The following is a 9,228-nucleotide window of genomic DNA, read 5'->3' on the forward strand; positions in this document are numbered from 1 at the left end:
GATGAAATTCCATCAACGTCGTCTGCCAAGGCCGATGCCCAATGTCATAGTACAGAGCATGTAAAATCCAAAACACAAAATATCAGTAAAAAAAGGACTCAAAAATCTAAAATAAAATCGTCGGAGGAGAAGCGTAAACTTGCCAATATGCCATTTACCACACGGAGTGGCAAGGAACGGCTGAGGCCCTGGCCTATGTTCATGGCTAGTGGTTCAGCTTCACATGAGGATGGAAGCACTCAGCCTCTCGCTAAAAAAATGAAAAGACTTAAGCTGGCAAAAGCACAGCAAAGAACTGTGCGTTCTTTGAAATCACAAATCCACAAGGAGAGTCCAATTGTGTCGGTTACGATGCCTGACCTTCCCAACACTGGACGTGAAGAGCATGCGCCTTCCACCATTTGCACGCCCCCTGCAAGTGCTGGAAGGAGCACCCGCAGTCCAGTTCCTGATAGTCAGATTGAAGATGTCAGTGTTGAAGTACACCAGGATGAGGAGGATATGGGTGTTGCTGGCGCTGGGGAGGAAATTGACCAGGAGGATTCTGATGGTGAGGTGGTTTGTTTAAGTCAGGCACCCGGGGAGACACCTGTTGTCCGTGGGAGGAGTATGGCCATTGACATGCCTGGTGAAAATACCAAAAAAATCAGCTCTTCGGTGTGGAAGTATTTCAACAGAAATGCGGACAACAGGTGTCAAGCCGTGTGTTGCCTTTGTCAAGCTGTAATAAGTAGGGGTAAGGACGTTAACCACCTCGGAACATCCTCCCTTATACGTCACCTGCAGCGCATTCATCATAAGTCAGTGACAAGTTCAAAAACTTTGGGCGACAGCAGAAGCAGTCCGCTGACCAGTAAATCCCTTCCTCTTGTAACCAAGCTCACGCAAACCACCCCACCAACTCCCTCAGTGTCAATTTCCTCCTTCCCCAGGAATGCCAATAGTCCTGAAGGCCATGTCACTGGCAATTCTGACGAGTCCTCTCCTGCCTGGGATTCCTCCGATGCATCCTTGAGTGTAACGCCTACTGCTGCTGGTGCTGCTGTTGTTGCTGCTGGGAGTCGATGGTCATCCCAGAGGGGAAGTCGTAAGACCACTTTTACTACTTCCACCAAGCAATTGACTGTCCAACAGTCCTTTGCGAGGAAGATGAAATATCACAGCAGTCATCCTGCTGCAAAGCGGATAACTGAGGCCTTGGCATCCTGGGCGGTGAGAAACGTGGTTCCGGTATCCATCATTACTGCAGAGCCAACTATAGACTTGTTTGAGGTACTGTGTCCCCGGTACCAAATACCATCTAGGTTCCATTGCTCTAGGCAGGCGATACCGAAAATGTACACAGACCTCAGAAAAAGACTCACCAGTGTCCTAAAAAATGCAGTTGTACCCAATGTCCACTTAACCACGGACATGTGGACAAGTGGAGCAGGGCAGACTCAGGACTATATGACTGTGACAGCCCACTGGGTAGATGTATTGACTCCCGCCGCAAGAACAGCAGCGGCGGCACCAGTAGCAGCATCTCGCAAACGCCAACTCTTTCCTAGGCAGGCTACGCTTTGTATCACCGCTTTCCAGAATACGCACACAGCTGAAAACCTCTTACGGCAACTGAGGAAGATCATCGCAGAATGGCTTACCCCAATTGGACTCTCCTGTGGATTTGTGGCATCGGACAACGCCAGCAATATTGTGTGTGCATTAAATCTGGGCAAATTCCAGCACGTCCCATGTTTTGCACATACCTTGAATTTGGTGGTGCAGAATTATTTAAAAAACGACAGGGGCGTGCAAGAGATGCTGTCGGTGGCCAGAAGAATTGCGGGACACTTTCGGCGTACAGGCACCACGTACAGAAGACTGGAGCAACACCAAAAACGCCTGAACCTGCCCTGCCATCATCTGAAGCAAGAAGTGGTAACGAGGTGGAATTCAACCCTCTATATGCTTCAGAGGTTGGAGGAGCAGCAAAAGGCCATTCAAGCCTATACAACTGACCACGATATAGGAGGTGGAATGCACCTGTCTCAAGCGCAGTGGAGAATGATTTCAACGTTGTGCAAGGTTCTGCAACCTTTTGAACTTGCCACACGTGAACTCAGTTCAGACACTGCCAGCCTGAGTCAGGTCATTCCCCTCATCAGGCTTTTGCAGAAGAAGCTGGAGACATTGAAGGAGGAGCTAACACAGAGCGATTCCGCTAGGCATGTGGGACTTGTGGATGGAGCCCTTAATTCGCTTAACAAGGATTCACGGGTGGTCAATCTGTTGAAATCAGAGCACTACATTTTGGCCACCGTGCTCGATCCTAGATTTAAAACCTACGTTGTATCTCTCTTTCCTGCAGACACAAGTCTGCAGGGGTTCAAAGAACTGCTGGTGAGAAAATTGTCAAGTCAAGCGGAACGCGACCTGTCAACATCTCCTCCTTCACATTCTCCCGCAACTGGGGGTGCGAGGAAAAGGCTCAAAATTCCGACCCCACCAGCTGGCGGTGATGCAGGGCAGTCTGGAGCGACTGCTGATGCTGACATCTGGTCCGGACTGAAGGACCTGCCAACGATTACTGACATGTCGTCTACTGTCACTGCATATGATTCTCTCACCATTGAAAGAATGGTGGAGGATTATATGAGTGACCGCATCCAAGTAGGCACGTCAGACAGTCCGTACGTATACTGGCAGGAAAAAGAGGCAATTTGGAGGCCCTTGCACAAACTGGCTTTATTCTACCTAAGTTGCCCTCCCACAAGTGTGTACTCCGAAAGAGTGTTTAGTGCCGCCGCTCAACTTGTCAGCAATCGGCGTACGAGGTTACTTCCAGAAAATGTGGAGAAGATGATGTTCATTAAAATGAATTATAATCAATTCCTCCGTGGAGACATTCACCAGCAGCAATTGCCTCCACAAAGTACACAGGGAGCTGTGATGGTGGATTCCAGTGGGGACGAATTGATAATCTGTGAGGAGGGGGATGTACACGGTGATGAATCGGAGGATGATGATGAGGTGGACATCTTGCCTCTGTAGAGCCAGTTTGTGCAAGGAGAGATTAATTGCTTCTTTTTTGGTGGGGGTCCAAACCAACCCGTCATTTCAGTCACAGTCGTGTGGCAGACCCTGTCACTGAAATGATGGGTTGGTTAAAGTGTGCATGTCCTGTTTATACAACATAAGGGTGGGTGGGAGGGCCCAAGGACAATTCCATCTTGCACCTCCTTTTTTCTTTCATTTTTCTTTGCGTCATGTGCTGTTTGGGGAGTGTTTTTTGGAAGGGCCATCCTGCGTGACACTGCAGTGCCACTCCTAGATGGGCCAGGTGTTTGTGTCGGCCACTAGGGTCACTTATCTTAGTCACACAGCTACCTCATTGCGCCTCTTTTTTTTCTTCTTTGCGTCATGTGCTGTTTGGGGAGTATTTTTTGGAAGGGCCATCCGGCCTGACACTGCAGTGCCACTCCTAGATGGGACAGGTGTTTGTGTCGGCCACTAGGGTCGCTTAGCTTACTCACACAGCTACCTCATTGCGCCTCTTTTTTTCTTTGCGTCATGTGCTGTTTGGGGGGTGTTTTTTGGAAGGGCCATCCTGCGTGACACTGCAGTGCCACTCCTAGATGGGCCAGGTGTTTGTGTCGGCCACTTGGGTCGCTGAGCTTAGTCATCCAGCGACCTCGGTGCAAATTTTAGGACTAAAAATAATATTGTGAGGTGTTCAGAATAGACTGAAAATGAGTGGAAATTATGGTTATTGAGGTTAATAATACTTTGGGATCAAAATGACCCCCAAATTCTATGATTTAAGCTGTTTTTTAGGGTTTTTTGAAAAAAACACCCGAATCCAAAACACACCCGAATCCGACAAAAAAAATTCGGTGAGGTTTTGCCAAAACGCGTTCGAACCCAAAACACGGCCACGGAACCGAACCCAAAACCAAAACACAAAACCCGAAAAATTTCCGGTGCACATCTCTAGGTCAAATGCCGCTAGCACCCCGAGGGATGGGACAGCAGCACAGAGTATGTCAGCAGACAGCATAACTGTGGAAGGCCTGGAGCAATTTACACCAAACTTGGTACACATTTGACTTACAATCTCGAAAAAAAACCTACCACCCCTAGGGGTGGGACAGCGGCACAGAGTATTTAAGGAGACAGCATAACTCCCGAATGGCTAGACCAATTTACAACAAACTGGATAACCATATGACTTACACTCGGGAAACAAACAATGTGGGGGTCAGACACCCCTGGCACCTCTAGGGGTGGGACAGCAGCACAGAGTACGTCAGCAGACGGCATTACTGTAGAAGGCCTGCAGCAATTTACACCAAACTTGGTACACATCTGACTTACAATCTGGGAACAAACTCGGTGGGCGTTATACACCCCTACCACCCCTAGGGGTGGGACAGCAGCACAGAGATTTTCAGGAGAGAGCATAACTCCAGAATGCCTAGACCAATTTACAACAAACTTGCTACACATATGACTTACGAGCTGGGAACAAACACTGTGGGGGTAAGACACCCCTAGGGTTCAGGCAGCAGCACAGAGTTTTTCAGCAGACAGCATAACTCTGGAATGCCTGTAGCAATTAACACAAAACTTGCTACACATATTACTTACATTCTGGGAACAAACACTGTGGGGGTAAGACACCCCTAGCACCCCTAGGGGTGAGGCAGCAGCACAGAGTTTTTTAGCAGACAGCATAACTATGGAAAGCCTGAGCAATTTACCCCAAACTTGCTACACATATTACTTACACTCTGGGAACAAACATTGTGGGGGTAACACACCACTAGCACCCCTAGGGGTGGGCCAGCAGCACAGAGTTTATTAGGACATCCATGATATGTCAGTGATGACAGGGCTGCATGGGACAGGGGCAGTGACATGATGTGAGGAGGGGAATACAGGTAGCACGAACCCACACACTGAGAGTTATATAGTGGAAGTAACACGGTCCCCAAACAGCACACTGGGTTTTCATTTTATTGATGTGTATAACATTTTCCATGCTTTTTTATACTATATTATTTATACTGTGTGTTTAATATTTACATTAATTTTTGTCCACAAACATTCTTAAAATCCCGGGTACTCGAGCTAGTCCCTTATAAATAAGGATTTAAAAGGAAATTTCTAAATTTTGAAATGTAGGAGTCTGGGGCGCCTATTTATAATAATATGTGGCCAACCCTGAATATTAAGAATTCTTGTCGCCGCATATCACAACAATAAAGGTTCTTTTGTCTCCTAAATGTATTCATTTAAATCGCAGGAATACGAGTAAGAAGTAAAGTTGTCACATATGCAATCATTTTACTTCCACATACGGATACCTGGCAGCTACTGGGCAGGCGCTGCTTTCCAGCTGCCCATGAGCAATCTCAGAAAGGCCGCACTGCATATCTTCATATCTTATGGTGTAGGATTGCTCATTTGCAGTTCATGTGCTAGTGCCATCTGAAGATACGTATGCAAGATCCACAAAGCTTAGCTTTGCAAAATAATGACTCCATAGAAAACTTGTGGGGCAGCTGATATGTGGACTAGTGGTGAGAATGCAGGAGTTTTTTTTATTGGTACATCCTATATAATAAAAGGCAAACGCTGCTCCTGACCTCTATGGGGGGAATTCAAGTGTTTTTACGTGCCGGCAGCCTCTAGATGGTGCCCGGCGGAGCTATTTATGTGTTACTCCGTACGGGTGCACACAGCCGCCAGCGCTGACATTACTGTTATGATCTTCTGTCATTTGATGGGCTGGTATCTAGTTTAAGATAATTAATTCTGCCCTTAAACACGTGGAAACAGCAGTTTATGTTTATTTTAATTGATTAATAAATGGACCGCCTAGGGTCTAACTATCAGATGGAGAAAATTTAATCTAGTAAAAACTGATGTCTTCACCAGATTTTTTAAGAAACCCCCAAGATAACAATCCTCCAATCCCTATCACCATCTCAGGATGGCAAAAGCAGTGGCCCAAGTTCAGGCCTTTGTGCAAATCTGGGTCATACAAGCGCAGCAAGGTCCAGGACTTGCTGGCAACAAAACATATGTCCCATGACTAGGGCCGGACTGGGACTAAAAATAGGCCCTGGCATTTAAAGCACACAGGCCCACCTCAGCCTCAGTATCTGGCTCCTGGCATAGACTTCCCTACGTCTTAAGCTTTTACAAATATAATGAATATTAGAACAACATAAAAGCGTACATCATTCTCTGTGTTAAAATATAAAGCTCTTCCTGCAGGGGGATTTAAACATGTGCATACCTTCGAACATTGTCAGTGGCATGGCTGGAGCTCCTGCGCGCCGAAGGCCCACGCCCCAAAACGGGTGTGGCCACTGTAAGAAGGGGGACTGGCTTCACATAAAAGCCACAATTGCGAGCCACACCTCCCGTTTTCATCCTTTTGGGGGCATATCAAGCCCTCTGTGAGCTGCTGGCATGCCCCAGCCCCTCTGTATCCCATGAAAAGACTCTGTGCGCAGAGCAGTGAGTGACAGGGAGCCTCCCAACCTAGCTCCCACCACAGGACACTGCAGCACGCCGGTGGGACAGTCTTTACACTTGACCCCCTTCCGGCATTCTGCTGCTGGGATCCTGCGGTCAGTATGCTGACCGCTGGGATCCCCAGCGCCGGTAAGGCATACCAAACCCCTATAAATAACTGATAATAAATAACTTATATATACATATATTTAATTATCGCTAATTAGATAGGCACTTTACTCAAAGAAGGTAATAGAAGGTAAACTGGGTGACATCCTGGGCAGGGGCAAAAGCAGGATTTTCCAGCGGGGGTTTCTGTACATGTTTGCCAGGGACAAACACAAGATTCTTGGGTGGGGAGGGGGATTCCACACACTTTGAATATAACACATACATACACATTTTTTATATATATATATATATATATATATATATATATAAAAATGACATTTCATTAGCCTATGCACTGTGAATAGAACCGTGGGTGGGCGGACGGCAACTGACAAGTTGCACTACAACCTTCTCCTGTCTACAGCAACTCCTGGCTGGTGCTCACCCGGGCCGGCCCATCTGGCCATCGGCCTTTCTGGAATTTGCCAGAACTGCCAGATGGCCAGTCCGGCCCTGCCCATGACTGTTGCCAGTCAGTATCACTCATGTGCCCAGGCAAAAACATTTTGGTAAATTGAGACATAAAAGATTTTCTATCACTGCAATATGCTGCAAATTGATCAATAAGCCCGTCAATGAGAGAGAAAGGTCAGCTGTACAGTGTCCAAGCTATTAGAAGCAATAGTAGAACAGTTTTTTTTTGGGGGGGTTGGTATCAAAATCCCAGTACTCAACAGTAGCATCCCGATGGTCAAAATCCCATTGGATCTTGGGAAATATTTTAACCTTACCCCTAACCTACCCCTCCCGCAGACCGCAGGCTCAGACGCTACCCAGCTCCCAGTGCCCCCGGCTCCCCCTGTCCCTGGCTGTGCGCACTGAACAGTGTGATATGATGTCAGAGGTCACGCTGCGCAGCCTGACGACAGCTGCTTGGTGCACGACACCTCTAGATTCCCTGATGGTTGCAGTGACATAGTTCTTGATTTGGAGATACTGGTAGAAATAAGAGCACCGCAAAAGACTGTTGTTCTAATCTGTCAAGTACATGGCGAAATTGGGTAATGCATGCGCCTTCCAATTTGAGGTCATGAACGGCGAGTATCCAGGTGGAAAAGAGGGGTGGTGCCACAAAAAAGTTTGGGCAAGGGGTAGGTATTGAGGGCGTTTAGTAGCCAGTGAGTCCCAGACAGATAAAGTAAGGGCAATAGGGGGAACCTCCATCGGCCCCGCCCGGAAAACGGGTCCCCTTACCCAGCCAAGGTTTTCCCCACCTCAGCCATATGAATCACCACGTACTTCCCAACTAACAGGGGACGTGGTTTTTTCTGTAATTTTACTATTTAAGGCTTTTTATGCACTACACTGTTATTTATGTAGGAGTACAGTGTTGGGGTGGAGAAAGAGGATTTTGCACACAAGGAACATATGTATTTATGATTTAATTCAATCTCAGAATTTACAGTATTGGGCAATATACTGAACTCTATCTCACGGTTTTGATACACTGTTTTGTTTCCAAATTGTTGTGATTAGTACAAAGTTTTTTGGCTATTACAAAGCTTTCAAATTGTTTAAAGTATTTGTTGTGGTATTTACTGCCTTTTCCAATTATGTCACAAATGTATGGGAAGCAGATAGACTTCTAGGATATCTATCTAGAGAATGTATTGATCAATATACTCCTTTGTAGTCCTTCCCATCTCATTGAAATCATATACCAGTACTCAATATCGCTGTTCATGTGGATTTGGTATAGCTACTTATGTGCGGTTTTTTTTTTAACCCTTTTGCTCTCACTGCTCAACAAATTGTACAAGAGTGAAAAACCAGAGGTATTGTGGTGATCTTACAGCTCCTTCTTTTCCTACATTTCCCTGTTGGGCAACTCTGTATTCATTTACAAGAATTATACTTGGGAGCACAATTGTGATAGAGTTGATGTAGGAGCGATAAAATGTAGGAATCAGAGAAATAGACAACTATCAGTGAATGCAATGTTAAGTGATATCTCACAGTTACCAAATATCCTCTCTATACAGATTTTTATTTGTTAAATCTCTCGGTAATATTTTGGTGGCCTAATTCTTTGACCACAAAAAGCCTGATACCCATTTATTCTGTGATTGATATCTGTGGGTCCCTATACAATCGGAAAACGGTGCGCCCAGGAGACATACTTACCTACGGTCAGACCGCACTGAGTATGCCCAAACTCGTCTGATCTTGGAAGCCAAGCACTGCAGGGCCTGGTCAGTACCTGGCTGGGGAACCACCAGGAAATACTAGGTACCGTAGGTATTTTATTCTCCGACACATAACATAACTTTGGGACCCACGGTCAGGAACTTGTTTTCAAGTTCCAATAATTATTGGACCATGGCCCTCATTCCGAGTTGTTAGCTCGTTCTTTTTCATCGCATCGCAGCGATTTTCTGCAAACTGCGCATGCGCAATGTTCGCACTGCGGCTGCGCCAAGTAAATTTGCTAAGAAGTTTGGTATTTTACTCACGGCATTACGAGGTTTTTTCTTCGTTCTGGTGATCGTAATGTGATTGACAGGAAGTGGGTGTTTCTGGGCGGAAACTGGTCGTTTTATGGGAGTGTGT

The 9,228-nt window shown here is 46.3% G+C and overlaps 1 pseudogene; it reads left to right on the forward strand.

The window, feature by feature from the left end:
- The first annotated feature begins 8,800 nt into the window (after positions 1-8,800).
- LOC135052027 (5S ribosomal RNA) lies at positions 8,801-8,919 on the forward strand (annotated as a pseudogene).
- The last annotated feature ends 309 nt before the right edge of the window (positions 8,920-9,228 follow it).

Source organism: Pseudophryne corroboree, chromosome 2 (assembly GCF_028390025.1).
Source record: "Pseudophryne corroboree isolate aPseCor3 chromosome 2, aPseCor3.hap2, whole genome shotgun sequence".
In the NCBI taxonomy this organism is placed as follows: Eukaryota; Metazoa; Chordata; class Amphibia; order Anura; family Myobatrachidae; genus Pseudophryne; species Pseudophryne corroboree.